The sequence below is a fragment of the Helianthus annuus genome, chromosome 13, assembly GCF_002127325.2.
Source record: "Helianthus annuus cultivar XRQ/B chromosome 13, HanXRQr2.0-SUNRISE, whole genome shotgun sequence".
In the NCBI taxonomy this organism is placed as follows: Eukaryota; Viridiplantae; Streptophyta; class Magnoliopsida; order Asterales; family Asteraceae; genus Helianthus; species Helianthus annuus.
The window spans coordinates 119617863-119639201 of NC_035445.2; positions in this window are offsets into that span (position 1 = coordinate 119617863).

Here is a 21339-nt window from a genome sequence, read left to right on the forward strand (position 1 = left end):
TGGGAGCGAAGGATGGGTCACATCCTATCTCAACAGAACACCGGATGTTAGAAGTCGGTTATCTTTGGACCACATGTTCCAATGGTGCCGAGTGCTGAGGATCTAAAGGTTTTTGTTCCTAAGAAAATAGAGAACTATACTAAACAGGATTTTTAGAAAATTGAACTAGATGCCAAGGCATTCTGCATAGTTGCATCTGCACTACCTAATGAAATTTATGCTGGACTGTTACACTGTAACAGTGCCAAAGAGTTGTGGGATGCACTTAAGGAACAATTTGGGGGGACTGAAGAAGTGATTGAAAATAACAAGGAAATTTTAAACCAAAAGTATGAAACCTTTTGTCACATCAAGGGTGAATCATTAACACAACAGTTTGAGCGATTCAACTGTCTCATAAGTGAACTAAGACTTGTTAAGACTGAATTTGCTAATGCAACACAAAATAGCATGTTTCTTAGGTCACTTCCTGATAAATGGGACACAATTACTTTTGTAACCAGGAATTCTGTTGGGTTCAAAGATCTGACCCTAACCCAGCTTCATGGTAGACCCCTGACCTATGAAAGGGAGTTGAACCAGAAAAAGAAGTTACAAGAGTCTGGAAAAGTTGTAGATGACTATTCATTTGGCAACATAGCTCTTTTGGGTCAGGAAGAATCTGGTAGTAGTAAGGATTAGGGTTATGATCATTACATTGACATAACAGCTGGTGGAGCTTTTAATAACTCTGATTCCTACTCATCTAATTATGCTTTTACAGCTAATAGAGAAAACCAGAATTCTGATAATCTGAGCTTTGAACTCAATGATCTCCAGCATTTTGATCCAACTGATTTAGAGGAAATGGACATATTACACCAACTTGCACTGTTGAGTGTTAGAACCATCAAGTTTTACAAAAGGACAGGGAGAAAATTCCCAGGGTTGCATCGGAATCTAAAAGTAGGGTTGGTGTTGGTGCACTTGTGTCTGTACTTTGTCTGTATTTTGTAATGTATAAAACGATGTCTTTTGTCTGTTGTGTTTACGTCTTTTGTTGTATTTGTTTAAGTGTTGGAATGTATGTTTGACCAAGTCAACCATCCTCCTGGTTTGACTTGGCCAAACAGTCAACACCTTGTGTTTAATATGTATGCTTCGAAGGATGTCATCGAAGGATGGATTGTATCCTTCGATGACCTCGAAAGATGATCTTTCGTTGGATACTTATGGACCTCGAAGGATATATCATCCTTCGAGGTACATATGGATCTTTCGGAGTCTTTCGATGGACTTTCTGGTCGATAGATGATCCTTCGACCAGAACTGCTTATCCTTCGTGCATGTTAACTGATGTGGGTATATATATCCCATGTAGGTTTCACTTCACAGTTAGTTCTTTGAAAGTTGTTCAAGTTCATATTGAGAGCATTTGTGAGTGAACCCAAGGTCTTGTAAGAGAGCATTTCAGTTTGGTCAAGGGCTGTAACCGTGTCCACTGAAATACAAGAGAAAACTTTGATATATTGCTTGTCTACTCTTTCTCTTTGTAATCTTTGCTTTCATCTAAACTACGGTTTGCACTCTAGCTTGGATTCCGCACTTGCTAGTGTGTTAAACATAACAAGGAATAGGTTTAACCTCAACCTCCGAGGGACCTACAAGTGGTATCAGAGCCGTGGCTCTTTTCCTTGTTAAAACCGGGTTTGTGCAAGACTTTGGTTGTGTTTGGACAAAAACTTTCTTGGTTTAGCACCCGTTTTTAGTGTGTTTCTTGCATTTTTAACCATAAAAACGTGTTCTAAACTAATCGGGTGTGTTACGGGAAGGTTTGGGTAACTGAAAATCTTGTTTGAAAAGGTTTGCTATTTTCCGGCCAAATTTCCGGCTTAACTCCGGTTGCTTGGTTGTGGATAAGAAACTTCCTTTTTGGGCATTTTTTTTTGAAAGTCAAATCTGACTTGGTGAAAAGTTGGTGCAGAAACATCCCTTCTGCCGAAAGTTGGTTCACCAACCACATCACCTTTTCACCAACCAGTCGTCCTTTCTGTCTGTGTGTCAGACGTGTTCGAAAGATACCTTTCGAACTCGAAAGATCAACCTTCGATCAAGGAGATTCGATAGATAACCATCCTTCGAACATCTTTCGAAGTCAGTGTGTTGTCTTTCGAGTCAAGGAATCTTTTCGAAAGATACATCCTTCGAGTTACTGTTTCCCTTCGAAAGATAAGGATCCTTCGTGTAGGAGAATCTTTCGAAGTGATTGTTCGAAACTCAACAGTGATCCTTCGAACACTGTTGATCCTTCGAACAAGTGTCATCTTTCGAGCATCCTTCGAGTCTTATCTGTTTAAACTTAACAACTTGTGATTTTCAGGTCTTTCGATCCAAGATCCTTCGACAGTTTGTTATCCTTCAATTTTTAACATAGTTTGTGAAAATCAATTTTTTTTAATTAATTTTCACCTAATATATTAATTATAAAATGGGAACAAATGGTCAATGGGATCCATCTGCGTGGACTACAACAACTTTGACTCCACAGTCATCATCTACGCAATCATCAACCACGCAATCTGCGCCAGAGTTCAACAAAACTGCATGGATGCAAGCTATTGCCCCAACTCAAGCTGCAATGATAACTGCAAATCAATGGGTTTTGGTCACAAATCAAAGCAGCAGCATTCAAGCAATGATGCAGAACGACAGTGAAACTGGTACAAGCACGAAACCGCCAAAGCTTAATCACATCAATGATTGGGGATGGTGGAAAGAAAGGCTGAGAACTTATGTTCAGGGGCAAGGTCAAGATTTATGGATGTGTTTCTTTACTCCATTTGAAAACGAGTTGGAAGTTGCAGGATCGAATCCAGAAACTTACAGCACAATGTCTGATGATGATAAGAAGAAATTTGAGTTGGAAAAGAAAGCATTCTTGATTCTCACGCAAGCTCTTCACAGAGACATATACCACCAGTTCGTTTACTGTACAACTACTAAAAGCTTGTGGGATATGCTCACGTTACGGTGTGAAGGAAATGCTCAATCGAGGAAGATCAAGCAAGAGCTGCTGAAGAAAGAGTTTGAAGGTTTCACGTGTATGGAGAACGAGGGTTTGGCAGAATTATCTACAAGATTTCATCATCTGTTGAGTGAAATGTTTGCCTTCAGAGTCACTGCCACTCCACAAGAAATGGTGAAGAGATTTGCTGATGGCTTACCAGCAAAGTGGAGCAGTTATCTTGAGATCCTAAAGGAAAACGGTGTTCTGGACACAATCACCGTTTATGAGCTAATACAGAAATTGGAAAACAAAGATGTGGAAGAAAAGCTCAAGGCGAAAAGAACAATCACTCCTCAGAATCCAGAGATGTATTTTGGGATTGCAGGTGGTATTACTGGAGAAAAGCCAGCTTCTCAGCATGCTAAGCTTCAAACAGCGTTCATCTCCAACACCGGACCTTCAACAGCAAATCAATTTGATCCTTCAGCATACACGATGATGTATTCAAGACCAGATTCTTCTTCTCAACAACAACAACAACAGACAGCTCAACAATTCACACCACCGCCTTTCTTGGATCCTAACAGAGCTTAACAGCAACAACAACAGCAACAAGGATTTTATGGAAGTTCTTCAAGCTTTCAAGCTACTTCCAATCCGAACACTGTCAGATTGGACACTTCAAACTTTTCAAAAGTCAGTGTCGAGATAGCCAAGGAGCATATGGAGATGTTGAACACCTTGGTTAGTGCTTACTGTGGGTTGGTTGCAGGTCAGATTGGAAATATCAATCTAACCAACGAAGATTACCAGCAAGTTGATAAAGAAGAGTTTGAGATGATGGATATAAAATGGGCTCTTGCTAGTGCTATTCGAAGAGCAAAGGAATTTATGGAGAGAACGGGGAGAACCAACTTGGAAAGCAACAACAACACCAAGTATGGTTTTGATAAGAATGCTGTCACCTGCTTTAACTGTGGTGAAAAGGGTCCTTTCAAGCGGGAATGTCAGAAGCCACCCAAGCAAGGCAATCAGAATCCTTTCAGGAATCAAAGACAGCCTCAGCAACAACAGAACAATTCTGACAGACAAATAGTTCCCGTGGGAGGAAATACATCTGGAACCACAAACTCTAATCCCCACAGAGGATTAGTTGTTCAAGCTGATGAGATTTGCAACTGGAATCTTCAGCTTGGTGAAGGAGGAAATGGTGGAACAGCATGTTACGCCAAGGTGGTTGAAAAGGTTGTAGAACCCGTGTCTGCTGGTGAATCTTCAGAAGATGAAGATAGCTCGGGTTATAGTGGAAGTTTGGATGGGGAATCACTTGATGCAGGTGATTTATCAAGTGAGGCTTTAGACTTGGAGGTTGATGAGTTATTGGCTGATGCTGAAGCATTATGCAAGAGAAGATCTATTCTTTGCCAGAAAGCTGCTGGAACTTCCGAGAAGCTTTCTCAATTTTTCTCTGAAGATGGATCTTTTTCTTTTCATACAGCCTTTATGGCTCATGTTGAAGGACAAACCTCTCAGGTATGTGATTCTAAACCTGACTCTATCTCTGCTGCTGTTGAATGTGCTAAATGTCTAGAATATGCAGAAAAGGAAAGTCTGTTTGAAATCACACACAAACACAATCAAGAATTGATTGTTGATCTGTCTAAAGCAACTGAGGCTAACTTGTTTTTAACAAGAAATGAAAAAGAGTTTAAAGCAACAATTGCGTCATTAAAACATGATGTTTCTGAACTTCAAAAGGCTGTTTTGAGAAAACAACATGCTAATAATAACTTGATTGACACAATTGAAAAACAAATGGTAGAGTTAGCTACAGCTAGATGTGAATGTGAGACAATTAAGCAGAAATTGGAAAGCTATTCCAATTCCCGCTATGTTTTGGATCACATTATTGATGTTCAAAGGAAAAAGGGGGATGCAAAATGTATTGGTTACAAATCATGCCCTCCCCCGATGAATCACAATTACTCCAAGTTGCCTAATGACGAGGATATGCCCCGTTTTGAACCTACTGTGCCACTTGGTCTAGATGACTTTGCAGTAGGCCTCGGGTTCACAACAGGTACATCATCCTCGGGGCAATCTGAATCTGAGAATGTGAAAAATTCATCGTCTGTTAAGGAACAGAGTTCTCCGATTATTGAGGATGCTGATTCTTCGGACGATGAATCTGAAGAAAATGAGAAACCACAGTCTAACTCGGTTACACCAGACATTCCAATTGAGAATCACATCCTGTGTGATCCACCAGTGAAACCGAGTAAGGCTGAAATACCAAAGGTAATGAAGCCCAGTGTACCGAGCATTGAAAAGAATAACTTGTTGTATACGCTCAAGGGAGACAGCAAAATCTATTCTGACAGAGATTTTCCAATCAAAAATGTAAATCAAGAATTAATTGAGAAAATTTTTGAAGGACGAACTGATAAGTTTTTGGGAAACAAAGGTAACAAAGTGACGGTCACTCAATGTGAACCAATTCCGTGTGAGCTAATTAGAAAACAATACGGAAACCAAAAACTGCCAGTTGAGCGAAAACAACAAGTGAATTCTGGAAAGGGTAAGGGCCAGGTACAGGAAAAGAGGGCTCAAAACAAGAATACTCAAGCACCAAAGGTTCAGCAGCCTAAGACTGAACAACCAAGGGTTCAACAACCTAAAGTTGAGCAGTCTAAGGCTCCTCAACCTAAGGCTGCACAACCTAAAATTCAACAATCTAAGGTTGAGCAACCTAAGGTTCAAAGGGTGCAAAACAAAAGAGCTCCAGCTAAGAAAAGAGAACAGAAAGTGAACTTTGTTGAATCAAAGGGTACGGACAAACTTGAAACATTTCAAAATAAATCTAACATTGATTTTGTAAAACAAGTTAGAATTTTAAAACGAAATGATCAGAACAATTATACCCAACACACCAATGGATGTGACTTAGGTCCAAGCACATCTAGATCACAAAGTTCAGTGTCTGGTTCTTCGTCTGGTCATCAACACGTTTCTCCGAGGTTTGTAGAGCGGAGAATGTGTTTTGAATGTGGAACAGTTGGGCACATTGTAAGATACTGCCCATACTTGCAAAAATTGAAAGGAAAAACAAGTGCTCCCCAAGAAACCAATTACCAAAAACAACCGGTTTCCCCGAAACAAGACCCACGTGTCTTGAAAGAAAGGGAAAAGAAGTTAAAACAAAAGAACCAAAAGGTAATTGAGAAGGCCTTAAAATCAGAGGTCAAAGAAGAAAAACCTGTACAAGCTAAATCCACAACTGTAAAACCAGTAAATGCAAAAACAATTAAATCAAATACTGGTAAGGGACAACAAGCTTGGAAACAAAAACAGGTAATTCAGTCAGGGGGAGCACCAGAGGTTTTATTTCCTAATCATCAAGTGATTGAGATCACTTTCCTTGATGATCAAGGACGACCCAAGTCCACAAAGGCTTGGGTCCCCCTCTCAAACTGATGTGTTAATTGCATGTGCAGGCGGCTCCAGGAGGAACTATTAATAGTCTTTGGATTGTTGATAGTGGGGCTTCCGGGCACATGACAGGCGACTATCGTCTTCTTTTCGATGTGCGAAGTATAAGAGGAGGATATGTTGCGTTTGCTGGAGACAAAGGAGGGTATATCACCGACGAGGGAATGATCTCAAATGGAATTGTGAGTTTCGACAAAATCAATTATGTGCAACAATTGGATCACAATCTCCTGAGTGTTTCTCAGATCTGCGACAAGAAGTTCACCGTGCATTTTGATGATGCCGGTTGTTATGTGCTGAAGCCAGGATTCAAAATTCCCGCAGAATGGATTCTCTTATCAGCACCAAGAGTTAATGATTTGTATGTCCTTGATATGTGCCAAGCAATAACTCAGTCAAAACAAGTTACTTGCTTTATTTCAAAAGCCACTGAAAAGGAGACGATCTCTTGGCACAGACGGATGGGTCATATTCACCTCAGAAAAATGAATCACCTTGTCAAAAACAACTTGGTGAGAGGTGTCAATGTGAAGAACTTTCAACTTCAAGATGTCTGTGTGCCGTGTCAGAAAGGGAAGCAGACCAAGAAATCACATCCATTGAAAAAGGTTAACACTGTCAACATGCCACTCGAGCGTTTGCACATGGACCTTTTCGGCCCAGTCAAACACAAGAGTGTGCACGGAGAAGTTTTCTGCTTGGTAGTTACTGATGACTATTCAAGATTTTCATGGGTTGACTTCATGGTCCACAAGAGCGAGACTCCAGAAATTCTGAAGAATTTGATCACCTTGTTGGAAAATCTGTATATATCTAAAGGTGAGGCGAATTCGAAGCGACAACGGTACCGAGTTCAAAAACAGGGTTATGGATGAGTTTTGCACTGCCAAAGGAATCCTTCATGAATACAGCTCTCGGTACACGCCACAACAAAATGGAGTCGCTGAAAGAAAGAACAGAACCTTAATTGAGACTGCAAGAACCATGTTGGTTGAGTCTCAGCTTCCAGTTCGATTCTGGACTGAAGCTGTTGCCTCGGCCTGCTACACGTTAAACAGGGTTCTCACAGTGAAAAGACATGGAAAAACGTGCTTCGAACTCCTACATAAGAAGACTCCTGATTTGGAATATCTAGAACCTTTTGGTGCACCATGTACCATGATTGAGCCTGACGGGAAGTTTGGTGCAAAAGCTATCGAAGGTTACTTCCTTGGGTATGCTACTCCTAATCTGCGACTATGGAACCTGACTACCAAAAGGATTGAAGAATGGGGTGAAGTAAGAGTTCAAAGATATTCTAATCCTCCGAAGCCTTCTAGAGATCCATGGATGTTCGATTATGATGGTCTTTTCGACTCATTTAATCTGCCGACATTTGATGATGACAATGCAATTGCTCAAATGTTGTCTGAAAGCGAGAATGCGACTGGCTCTCAGTTAGCTCGTCCAATCATTGTTGACTCACAAGCATCTTCTTCTGTCAACAATCTCGCTTCAAATGAGGTGTTTAATGATGCTGTCGATTACAATTTGTCATCGGAAGATGAGGAGTATGTTGATGCAAATGATGGTGAAGCACTGCGTCCGGTTCAAGGTACTTCAGAAGCAACGGATCCAGTGTCTGCGCCAATTATCCAAGAAGAAAATGCATCATCTTCTACAACTCACCAGCTTCAGAATGATATCGGGAATTTAAATATCAATAACTTGAGGTCAAATGTTGAAGTTCCTCCAGTTTCTGAAACCCGAATTCATAACATTCATCCTCAGCAGAATATTATAGGTGATGTTCTCAGTGGTGTAAGGACAAGAAATCAAATCAGAAATAATGAAAATGCTGGCTTGTATGCTGAGATACGAGAATCGGGACAACAAAATGATTGGTCTTTCGCCTGCTATGTTAGCCAAGAAGAGCCTAAATCTTGGAAGGAGGCATTGAAAGATGATTCCTGGGTGGAAGCCATGCAAGAAGAACTTCAGCAGTTCGAGAAGTTGGGCGTATGGAAATTGGTTGATAGGCCCGACAACTACAAAAAGATCGGAACTCGCTGGGTGTTTAAGTGCAAAAAGGACGACCGTGGGATTGTTGTCCGAAACAAAGCAAGGTTAGTGGTTCAAGGCTTCAGTCAGATCGAAGGTATTGACTACAATGAAGTGTATGCACCTGTTGCTCGTCTGGAGGCTATTAGAATCTTTCTAGCCTACGCATCCTTCAAGAAATTCAAGGTGTACCAGATGGATGTTAAAAGTGCTTTTCTACACGGAGTAGTCGAAGAGGAAGTATATGTCGAGCAACCGCCGGGGTTTGAAGATCCATTACATCCTGACAGGGTTTTACTACTTAACAAGGCGTTATATGGTCTTCATCAAGCACCTCGGGCTTGGTATGAAACGTTGTCTACCTACCTGCTGAGCAATGGTTTTAGACGGGGTTTGATCGACTGTACCCTCTTCATCAAAGAAAAAGGTGAAGATCTTCTGTTGGTACAAGTGTATGTCGATGATATTATCTTTGGTTCTACCGATGATAAGTTATGCAAAGAATTTGAAAAGGTGATGCAAGATCGATTCGAGATGAGTGCGATGGGTGAAATGACGTTCTTCTTGGGTTTGCAAGTTAATCAGTCCGAATCTGGAATTTTTATTCATCAAACCAAGTACGTTGGAGACATCTTGAGCCGGTTCCAGATGTCAGATTCGAAGCCAATTTCTACTCCTCTTCCGCAGAATCACGGGATTACTCCGGATGAAGAAGGGGATGATGTGGATTCTTCACTTTATCGTGCTATGACTGGATCCTTAATGTATCTCACCGCATCAAGACCCGACATTATGTATCCAACTTGTCTTCTCGCTAGGTATCAAGCGAATCCGAAGGTCTCTCACTATGCTGCTGTCAAAAGGATTTTTCGTTATCTGAAGAGTTACCCTGACACCGGGTTATGGTACCCTAAGGATGATAACTTCGATCTCAAAGCTTTCAGTGATTCTGATTTCGGCGGCTGTAAGAAAGATGGAAAATCAACTACAGCAGGATGTCAGTTCTTAGGCAATCGCCTAGTCACTTGGCAATGCAAGAAGCAGACATGTGTGGCTACGTCTACATGTGAAGCAGAATACATTGCTGCGTCTAGTTGCTGCTCCCAGGTTCTATGGATCCAACAACAGATGCGGGACTACGGTTTTGAATTCCTAACTACTCCTATTTATGTTGATAATGAGGCTGCCTTACAGATCACTAGAAATCCTGTACAGCACTCGAAAACGAAGCACATCGATATTAAATATCACTTCATACGTGATTGCTTTGAAAAGAGACTTATCGATGTGGTTCATATTCATACCGACCACCAACGTGCCGACCTTTTTACCAAAGCATTTGATAAATCAAGATTTGATTATTTACTTTTGGTAAACGGCATTAAGGTGAAGCAAGAGTAACCGACATCAGGAAATCGTTTTTGTAAATATTTTTCTAAAAACTAAAAATCCAAAAATATTTTTACTTCACTTTATTTTTGAATTTTAGGGGGAGAAAGTTTCAAGAAAAATACAAAAACATTGAAAAACCACAAAAATACAAAAATATGTCTTTAATTTAGTTACTTTCTGCATTTAAGGGGGAGAAAATTCAGAAAAACACAAAAACAATAGAAAAACAAAAATGAGTTTCTTGGTAATATAAGAGAAAGTGATATTACAACAGAGGTCGGTTGAAACATGTTTCTAGAAATCAAAAGAAAAAGAAAATGATAAGTAGCTCTACTAATGATGTACCGGTAGACTCACGATCATTTTAAAGTATGCAGGAGATATAAACATAACAGACTGAAAACCACGTGGGAACCGTTCATTGGCATATGGTCTTGGTACCGAAATTTCGTTTGATAGATTGCCGAGGTTCTGAGATATTCGGGGTTTATGCTGTTTATCATCTGGGTATCATGGTTGTTTCTATAAAAGACAAAGTCTAAGTTCTTCCATGATACCATACATACGTGTACATATTTCATACTGCATTCGACCTCAATAAGTGATAAACAATCACATGTCCATCAAAATAAGTGATAAAATATCACATCTATCCGGGAGTCAAGTTCGTCTCTCTGCTGTACGAAAGTACTGACCTGTTCACGGACTTGCTCCTGTGCCCTCATGCATCGAAAATCAAGTTCCTCATCAATGAGTGATTCTATCACATAGGGCTTGTTTTCAAACTTAAATAAGTGACTTGTTCACATTGTAAATATATACGTTAAAACGGATGATAAACGGTATACTCCCCAGTATGATGAATCTCGTGCATACCTTGATACGGGAATGTGTCGTGAGTGGATGAACACCGGTCGGTAAGTATAAATCATACCTTAAACATATCTCATTGTATTATGATTACACTTGATTGTTGAGTTTAAGTGGATAACAATATCGGTAATTGTGGTAGAATACTTATCCATTTCTGTAAAAGAATTAAAAGGAAATGTGCTTTGACAGAAGACCGCCAGCTGATATGATTCTCTTCGCCAGAAACTCGCAAAAATATTGTTGTGTTTGTACATATTCATTTACTGCTTTATTTTAAACAGTTTTTGTCGTTTGGTGTATATCAGCACGATATTAGCGGTGATGTCGTTTGATAACATTCAAAAGATTTTAAAAATTGTTGCCTTTTATTTTATCAAACCTCAAAATCCAAAAAGATTTTCAATTTAACATTATTCTTGATTAACTGATGTTGGTGCTCGATCCGATACCTGACAAGCCGAGATACTTCATAAAATTAACCTTGCAGAACTTCATAATGGACAACTTTTCGAAATGGTCATTTCTAAAAAACCTCCAAAATTTGAAGTGTAAATTGGAAATTCCCAAAAAAAAAAAAAAATCCAAAGTGTTGGTGGGAAATCTGATCCTTCAAGGAAGCAATGGCCCTCGAAAGATCAGATGGTCAAGAAAGTCAATGAAAGTCAGCTGTCTCAGTCGAAAGATGTGTTGGTCAACGAAAGATTTGACCAATTGATCTTTCGAGTTGACTAGATCTTTTGAAAGATGGATTAGATCGGAAGATATCTTTCGAAGGATTCCAAAATATCTGGTATCCTTCGATCCAGATCTTTCAAATATCTGGATCCTTCGAGCCAAATAGGGATCCTTCGAGATCAAGATCATCCTTCGAGACAACTGTTCATCTTTCGAATGGTCTTGAGTCCTTCGAGGCGGTTGGACTTTCGAGGTCAGGGTATATAAAGGCATCTTCTTCTTCATTTGTTCTTCACAGTTTCAAAATTCATCTCAAAAACCCTCTCATCTTCTCGAACCCCTGCCAAAATTTTCACAATCTGTTGATATATCAGGATTTATTAAACAACACTTGGTAGGATGTTTATGTTTTAATCATTTAACAAACATTAAAACAAAAACATCATAAATATCTCATTGATCATGTTCTTTATACATTAATGTTCTTATTTTAGATTTGTGAAATCTGAATGTATTGTTTATGAATCAGTGATAGTTTTTGATAATCATGTGATGATCTTATATCTGTTGTGTATGTTCAAACTGTTGGATTGAATCTTGATAACAGAGGTGTTTGGGTTGGGTAAAACAGAGGAAATGGTTAGGGTTCATGGTTTGGATCAATAGCATGTGTGGGTGTTCATGTCCGGGTTGGGTCAAACTGTTGATGGTGTGAAATGGTTCGTAGTGTTGTTCTTGTTTTGGCATAAAACACACTTGAAAAAAATTTAAAACATCACCGGAAAAACACTTAAAATCCCACCGGAAAACTTGCCGATGAACAGTGCCTCCGGTAATCAAAACGAAGGATGATGACGCATCACCTCGATAGATGTGCTGAACAACATCCTTCGAGGTGAATCACGAAAGATGTTAGATATCTCGAAGGATCATCCTTCGATTGATCAATCCTTCGAATGATCAAGACATCTTTCAAAATTCTTGATTGTTCGAAAGATGATCCTTCGATGAAGTTGACATCCTTCAAGATAAGTGACATCTTTCGAGCTTGACTAACATCCTTCGAACCATCTGTCATCCTTCGAGCCATGTTCAATCCTTCGATGGATAGATGTGATCCTTCGAGGGTTCAACACTTAGAAAATTTTCAAGAAATTGAAATTTTTCTAAGTATGAAACCCTAGCTTGACAATTTGACTTTTCTAATTACGTGTCAATGTGTTATATACAGAAATGGCACCGAAAGTAAGAAAAGAGCGGGCAAAGCCGACAAAGAAGGAGAAATCGGAAGTTGAGGCTATGTCTGAATCTAGACATAACATGGCTGCGTATTTACAACCGGAAGGCAGTATCAGTCCTGAGTTTACTGGAATCATGGAGTATCTTCATAGGGCGCGCATCAATTATGCTATCACAACACAGCACGTTGCCTATCAGTCGCACATCAAGGCGTTTTGGAGTTCAGCTGTGATTGAAACGGTGGAAAATAAGGAAGTGATCAGGGCAACAGTTGCTGAAAAACCCGTGGTTATAACAGAAAACACTATCAGAGAACGTCTACAGCTTGGAGATCAACCTGAAGATCCAACTTCTATAGACTTACAGTGTCAGCGGGGGTTACTGATGAGGCTGCGATACAGCGACGACGTTCTTGCCAATCAGATCAACAAGAAGTATATGCCGCTTCGATACAAGTTCCTGTTGCATATTCTTATTCATTGCCTAAGCAACAAGCGTTCTGGGTATGATCTGTCGCCAATCGATTTAACTGGATTGTTTACGGCGTTGATTCTGAACAAGCCGTTCAACATATCTCGCTATATCTTCGACAATCTGAAGGAAAACGCTCGAAGGCCACTTCCGTCACCAACACAACGAACAAACACCAAGTTCTGGCTATATCCCAGGTTTCTGCAGATGATGATAGATGATCAGATTCCTGATCTTGCTAAAGCCGAGGCAGATGTTCTTCCTGTGAATCCGATGATCGAACGCACTCTGCTGATATTCAAGTCTATGGCCGCCTATAAGGAATCGGACCCAATTAGGAAACTGATTGGTCATCTTAATATTCCTAACTATGAGGCACCGCAGCACAACAAATGGCGACATGACGCAAGTGATTCTGACAATGAAGAACCAAGGTTGATTGCTTTGGCTGACACGCAGCTTGGGGCTAAACATGGAATCAAGGCAACTAGAAGGTCTGCGGGCAGTTCTAGTGCTGCAGCACATGTTGAGGTTGATGTCAATGTTGCTGCTGAAGAGGTTCAGGAAATGTCTGTGGATCCTGATGTTCGTACTGGTACTGGTGTTGTTGGTGGTGCTGTGGTTGTTGAAACAGGTGGTAGTGCTGGTGGTGCTGGTGGTGCTGCAGGTGGATCTGGTACACCTCAAGACACTCCTTCTGCTCCTCCAACAGCTACCACTGGGCCATCTGAGCAGACAGAGACACTGGAAACATCTACAGGGCCTGAACATATTAGTATTGAAGCAGAAACGTTTACAGATCTCCCTGAATCCTCAGGTGCTCAGAAGTTTCATCCAGTTACGGGTGAAATGTTAGAAGAGGGAGAATATGTTTCTGAAATGTCGGATGAACAGATACTGGCTCTGACAGAATTGGATGATGTTGCAGTAAGCATGATTGATAACACTCCGTTAGTTCAGGATCAAACCGATTTCTCTTCAATAGATGAAATCTTCATCGGTTCGGATCCTGATCGTCCTGTATATATTGGAAAGGACAATGCGGAGGTGAATGCCCTTGATGATGATTTTGTGGCTGAAAAGACTGCAGAGTTCGCCAATCTTTCTTCTGATTCGCCATCAGCTCAAGAAAACTGTGAGAAAACCGTGAATGAATGGCGAGCGGATTTCCTTGCTAGGAATCCTCCTCCGCTCGCTCCTTTGGAACAGGTTAACTATATGATGCTGGAGAAGAATCGGGCTTGGGGTCGCATCATTAGTTGGATGTTTGTCAAAGATCTTCACTGCATGGTCGTGAAAAGAGAAACGGGTCTTCAGTATTTCAGAACTCTCCTCAGTATTCTCACACTTCCATATTATGATGTCGCAGTGTTAGCCCAACTAGATGTCATCAATCGGAGCGAAGAAAAGATGGTGGATCTGTTCGCTAAGAAAATCAGGTTGGAAAGGAGATTGGGTTGGAAGGATCCTCTGTACAAGCCACAGTTTCCCAGATACGAGCAGATCAGGTTTACACTTGATCCAGAGACAAACACAGCTCGTTATCGTTTGGTATATGATCCTCCCAAGGTGATGAAGAAGATACCCTTGCTGAAGATGAAGACCGAATTTCTTGGAAACTTCCGTTGCTGGGTTTACGATGCTGATACTGGAGAAGCGGTGATCCTCTTCAGAGATAGTCAGGAGAACTTCAGGATAATAGATCCGATGTGGATTACTAACATGTCCAGATCGGATATTATTGTTCTGCAGGATCATGAGATAAACTACTTAGTTCAGGATCGAGATCAAGCTATGAAGTTTCAAAGGATGGCCCGATACTGCTTCAATCTGCTGGTCAACGCAGGAAGTGCATGGTCATCTCATCATCTGACAGTGGAAAGGACGTCCGAGACTTAAGACACGAAGACCGAGATAAAGCTACAGCCAAGGGGGAGTTTGTTGGTGCACTTGTGTCTGTACTTTGTCTGTATTTTGTAATGTATAAAACGATGTCTTTTGTCTGTTGTGTTTACGCCTTTTGTTGTATTTGTTTAAGTGTTGGAATGTATGTTTGACCAAGTCAACCATCCTCCTGGTTTGACTTGGCCAAACAGTCAACACCTTGTGTTTAATATGTATGCTTCGAAGGATGTCATCGAAGGATGGATTGTATCCTTCGATGACCTCGAAAGATGATCTTTCGTTGGATACTTATGGACCTCGAAGGATATATCAACCTTCGAGGTACATATGGATCTTTTGGAGTCTTTCGATGGACTTTCTGGTCGATAGATGATCCTTCGACCAGAACTGCTTATCCTTCGTGCATGTTAACTGATGTGGGTATATATATCCCATGTAGGTTTCACTTCACAGTTAGTTCTTTGAAAGTTGTTCAAGTTCATATTGAGAGCATTTGTGAGTGAACCCAAGGTCTTGTAAGAGAGCATTTCAGTTTGGTCAAGGGCTGTAACCGTGTCCACTGAAATACAAGAGAAAACTTTGATATATTGCTTGTCTACTCTTTCTCTTTGTAATCTTTGCTTTCATCTAAACTACGGTTTGCACTCTAGCTTGGATTCCGCACTTGCTAGTGTGTTAAACATAACAAGGAATAGGTTTAACCTCAACCTCCGAGGGACCTACAGTTGGATAAATCAAAAATCAAATGCTACAAGTGTAACAGGTTAGGTCACTTTGCTAGAGAGTGTAGGAGTCAAAACAGTGGACCAATTATCACACACCCTAGCCCAAGACCACAAAATAACCAAAACACTGTGCAGTATTCCCATTATACCCCTGCTGCCCATGTGAACACTGCTCATTATGCAAACCCTGGAATCCCTGTTCCTGTGTAGTATGTTCAAGCCCCTGTTCCTCAAATTTAGTATGTCCAAGCCCCTGTCCCTCAGGTTTAAGTGCAACCAGTTGCACCTCAACAAGCTACACCAGTAGTGGTTCAACCAGATCAACAAAGCTTTTTCACCTAAGGCTTTGTTGACTGGAGTAGCTTACCTGATGAGCTAGGTGATGAAAATTTTGCACTCTATGCTACCAATGATGCTTCTAATGATGATTACTGTTTTGTAGCATTAGAGTCTATACCAGAAGGGCTAGAAGCTGAAGAAGGACAGTCAAATGAAGAAACAGTGGATGAAATTTCTAAAGCAGTGGTTACTGTTGTTGCTGGTGAAACACTGTTGGGAGAAAAATCAGAACCCCTGTTGGAACCACTGTCTGACCCCTGGTCTGAAGACGAAGAGAAGAAACAAGGTGAAAAAGAAGAGAAAGTGCCAGATGAAAAAGAACATGTCTGTGACTGTGCCATGATGGCTGCAGCTAAGGTATCATCTCAGGTTCTTAAAAACCTTTGTTCAGACAAATGCATCATAGCATTTGCTAACATCAAAGAGGTGAATGAAAACCTTAGGGATAGAGTGTTAAATGATGAAGTTCAATTTGAAAAGTCTTTAAAAGAATTAAAAATCAAATTGGCTGAAAAGGATAATGAAATCTGCAGTCTCAAACAAGAGCATAGCATAACCAAAGACCAACTCCAGACCATGATAGAAAAATATCAAGTCTGTAAAAAGGAGTTGGAAACCACCCAAATCACTTGTGAAAAATGGGTGGAATCCTGCAAAGTTTTTGAGATTATGCTTGAAAAACAGCTTGAGAGCAATGTAAAATTTGGCATAGGGTTTAGAAAAAATGACCAAGTTGAAAACACTGCTGCAAATCAAACTGGTTCTGTTGAAATCATACCCACCAACAAGGATGGCCAAGAGGTTAAAATAACTGATAAACTTGGTAACCATATCACTTTGGAAAGATCTGTGGGGTCCTCAACTTTTGACAAGATTGAGAAATACCAATTCAAACCCACATGGTCTGATGAGTGTGACATCCTTGAAAACTTCAAACCCATGGACTTCACAACTATAGATGGTGTCAAAGCTCCTAAGGCCAAGGTCATTCCTCTTAAGGACATCCCAACAGTAGTTCAAAACTCTGTTGCAAAGGAGTCTGAAAAGAGGAAGAAAAGAGAAAAGATTAAAAACTTGTTTTGTGACTTTTGTGAAATAAAAAATCACCTGACCAAGGATTGTTTTCACATAAAAGCTTATGATCTTAACAAAACAAGTACTATTGTGCCTTCACAGAGCTGCACCATTTGTGGTAAATCAAACCATTCTACTCAGCAGTGTGTGTACCTAAAATCCTTTGAGGTCAAAAAGGAAGAGTACATTTCAAAAACACCAATGAGTTCATCAAAACCACAAGTCAAGAAACAACCACTGTTTATGCCAGTTCAAACAGCTGTTACAAAACAGCTTAACCAAACCTCTGTTAAAAGAGATGTTCAGGTGACTGATGCATCCCCTGCAAACCAATACCGAAGAGGTAAAGGTCAACCACCATACCCAAGGGTCCCACATGTTTATGAGGTGTACAAAAAGCCTTCTAAACCAAGAGTGAACAGGCATCCCTTTGGGTATCAACAGCTGATAGGACATGACCCCCAACAGTGGTTAGAGAAGAATAGTTCCAAAATTGTCCAAACCCCTGAGCTAACCACTGTCCATCCACCTGAACTTAACACAGACACTGTTGAGACCCCATCCAAAGCCTTATTGGCTTTGGTGACCCTCATGAACTAACCTTTTACTTGATGTGCAGGGAGCTTCTGCATGCTTAGATAGTCTTTGGTATGTAGATAGTGGAGGCTCCAGGCACATGACTGGATGTAGAGCCCTACTCAAAGATTTCAAAACTCATGGAGGGGGTGATATATCCTTTGGTAATAATAGTAAAGGGAAGGTGATGGGACCTGGTACAGTTCAATCTGGTAATGTTAAGTTTGAAAATGTCAATCTAATAGACAATCTAAAATTCAACCTCCTTAGTGTCTCACAAATGAGTGATAAGGGCTATGGCTCATTCTTTACTTAGGATTGTTGTAGGATTGTTGGACCAGAAATGGTTAAGAAGATTGAAGAAATAATAAAAAACAGAAAAACCCAACTTGTTGCTCAAAGGAGTGGCAATGTTTATGTAGTTGATTTGTCAAAAGTGAGCCCCAGGACTGATGCATGTCTGTTCTCAGCTGCCTCTAACAAAGAGACAGAACTTTGGCACAGGAGATTGGGGCACACAAATCTCAAGACAATCATTGCTTTGTCAAAATAGGGGTTAGTAAGAGGTCTACCTCAAAAACTGTTCACCTGTCCTGAGCATTGTGTTTCTTGTTTAAAAGGGAAACAACATAAAAGCTCATTTAAGTCCATTGAAGAGTCCAAAACAACCAAGTGCCTGCAAATGCTGCACATGGATCTATTTGGCCTAGTAAAAGTCATGAGTCTTGGAAAGAAGAGATATTGTTTGGTAATTGTAGATGACTTTTCTAGGTTTACATGGACTTATTTCTTACATTCCAAAGATAAGACTGCAGGCATTCTGCAAGACTTTGTCAAACAGGTTGAAAAGCAGTTTGACTTGCCAGTAAAAATCTTCAGGAGTGACAATGGCACAGAGTTCAGAAATAGGGAGTTGGATGAGTTTTGTGTGTCAAAAGGAATTGTAAGGCAGTACAACATTCCAAGGACACCAGAGCAAAATGGGGTTGTTGAGAGAAAGAACATGACACTGATTGAGGCTGCCAGAACCATGCTTGCTGATTTAGGTTTGCCATTAACTTTCTGGGCAGAGGCAGTAAACACTGCTTGCTATGTACAGAACAGAGTTTTAATCAACCCCAGACATCAAAAGACTGCCTATGAACTTCTGTATAAAATCAAACCACTGATCTCATACTTTAAATTATTTGGCTGCCCATGCTTTATTTTGAACTTAAAAGACTCAATTTCAAAATTTGCAGCCAAAGTAGACAATGGATTTCATTTGGGATACTCAACCACTGCTAAGGCCTACAAAGTGTTTAACACAAGGACCAAAACAATAGAAGAGACTTCGAATGTGAAGTTAAATGAACTTTCTTCAATGAAAATCCCTGCAAACCCTGCAGAATTGTTTGATCTTGATATATTTACTTTTGAAAATGTTTCTCTCAAGACAAACAGTGGAGGTGCATCTCAAAATCCTCCATCAGACAATGGGTATGAAGTGATCCTTCCACTACAAACCTTTAAATCCATTGCAAGAGCAGCAGATGTACAAAACAGCTGTCAAAGCTCAACCACTGCTACATCAACAGTTGTTGACCAAAGTAACCCTTTAAACCCTGCTTCCACATCATCAAACACTGTTGATAAAAGTCCTCAAACAGTGGATAAAAGTTAACATGTTTCCACACCAATTCCAACTATTCCTCCACCTCCATTTCAAGACACTGTTGGATCATCAAAGTCACCAACAGTTGTTAGCTCAGATGATTTACATCTGCAGCCCTCACCTTTAAATGCCATTGTTCCATACAAAGGAGATCTAATCTTCTTGAAGTCTCATCCACCAGACCAAATCATTGGCAACATCAGTAAAGGGGTGCTCACAAGAAGTCAATCCCAAAACATCTGTCTTTTTGCTGGTTTTCTATCTCTCCATCAGCCAATCAAGTACCAAGAGGCACTAAAAGACAACAGCTGGGTAGAGGCCATGCAAGAGGAGCTCCAATAGTTTAAAAGACAACAAGTATGGGAGCTTGTACCACTACCAGAGGGTGTGAGTCCTATTGGCACAAAGTGGGTCTTCAAAAATAAAACTGATGAAAGGGGCATTGTCGTCAAGCAATAAAGCAAGGCTAGTGGTTCAAGGTTTCAGACAGGAAGAGGGCATTGATTATGATGAAACTTTTGCCCCTGTAGCAAGATTGGAAGCTATTAGACTGTTCCTGGCCTTTGCTGTCAACCACAACATAAAGGTGTTTTAAATGGATATCAAATGTGCTTTCCTCTATGGTAAGATTCAAGAAGAGGTATATGTTTGTCAACCTCCTGGCTTTGAGGATCCATTTTATCCAAATCATGTCTACAAGCTAAATAAGGCTTTGTATGGCTTGAAACAAGCACCTAGAGCTTATGGGATGTCCCTTATCGAGGTAATTTGAGCTGGAGTTGGAGGAAGATATTAGCGATTCGTGGTCTTGTCCGTCCCTATATATGGAAGTCCATTCAAAGTGGGTCTCAGACTAACGTTTGGAGCGACAATTGGTGTGTTTGTAGTCCCATTCGGTCATTTATTACCCCGGCACTCATTCCATATATGGCTGGTGATTAAAAACAAGCTTAAGACTCAGGACCGAATGGCGACTTGGGAAGCTGGGAGTGCTACTAATTTAATTCTCATGTGTTGTCCCCTTTGCAGGCATGATCGTGATTCTAGGGACCATCTCTTCTTTAAATGTTCTTTTGCTTCTAAAGTGTGGAATGGCGTTAAAAAGATGGTGGATTTTCAGAATGTTACGGAAACTTGGGATTCATTAGTAGGATGGATGGAGCAATATTCGGGGTCGAAGAAGCTTCAATACATTGTTTCCAAGCTAGTTATTGCGGCTTCTACCTATTTCATATGGTAAGAAAGGAATAATAGCTTGTTCTCTCAAAACCATCGGAGTGCTGATGTTATGTCTCAAATAATTAAAAGCTCGGTTCCGCTTCGCTTAATGGGGCTCCAGATTGGTAATGATCCGAAGAATATGAGGATATTTGAGAGATGGAAGATACCAATGAAGAATGATGATATGGGTTAATTATTGTTTGTTTTAGCTCTAGGTTGGCGAGTTTTTGTTAGGGTGTGTTTGTGTTTCTTTGGATGATTGGTTGTGTCGCTGTGGGTTGTTGGTTTTGTGTCCTAGTCTTGGTGTGCCAAGTCTAGTAGTGTGTGTCTATGTTTGGTCACACCCTGTTTCTTTTTGTTGATATATAAAATTTACCGGGGTAACCCATTACCAAAAAAAAAAGAAACAAGCACCTAGAGCCTGGTATGAAACTCTTTCCAACTTTCTTCTTTCCATTGGTTTCACAAGAGGTAAAATTGACAAAACATTGTTTTTAAAATGGAGAGGGAAAGATTTGATGATTATCCAAATTTATGTGGATGACATCATTTTTGGATGTACATGTCCTAAAATGTGTGAAGAGTTCAGACAACTCATGACAGCTGAGTTTGAGATGAGTGCAATGGGTGAACTATAGTGCTTCCTTGGTCTCCAAGTAAAGAAACTGCAAAATGGTACT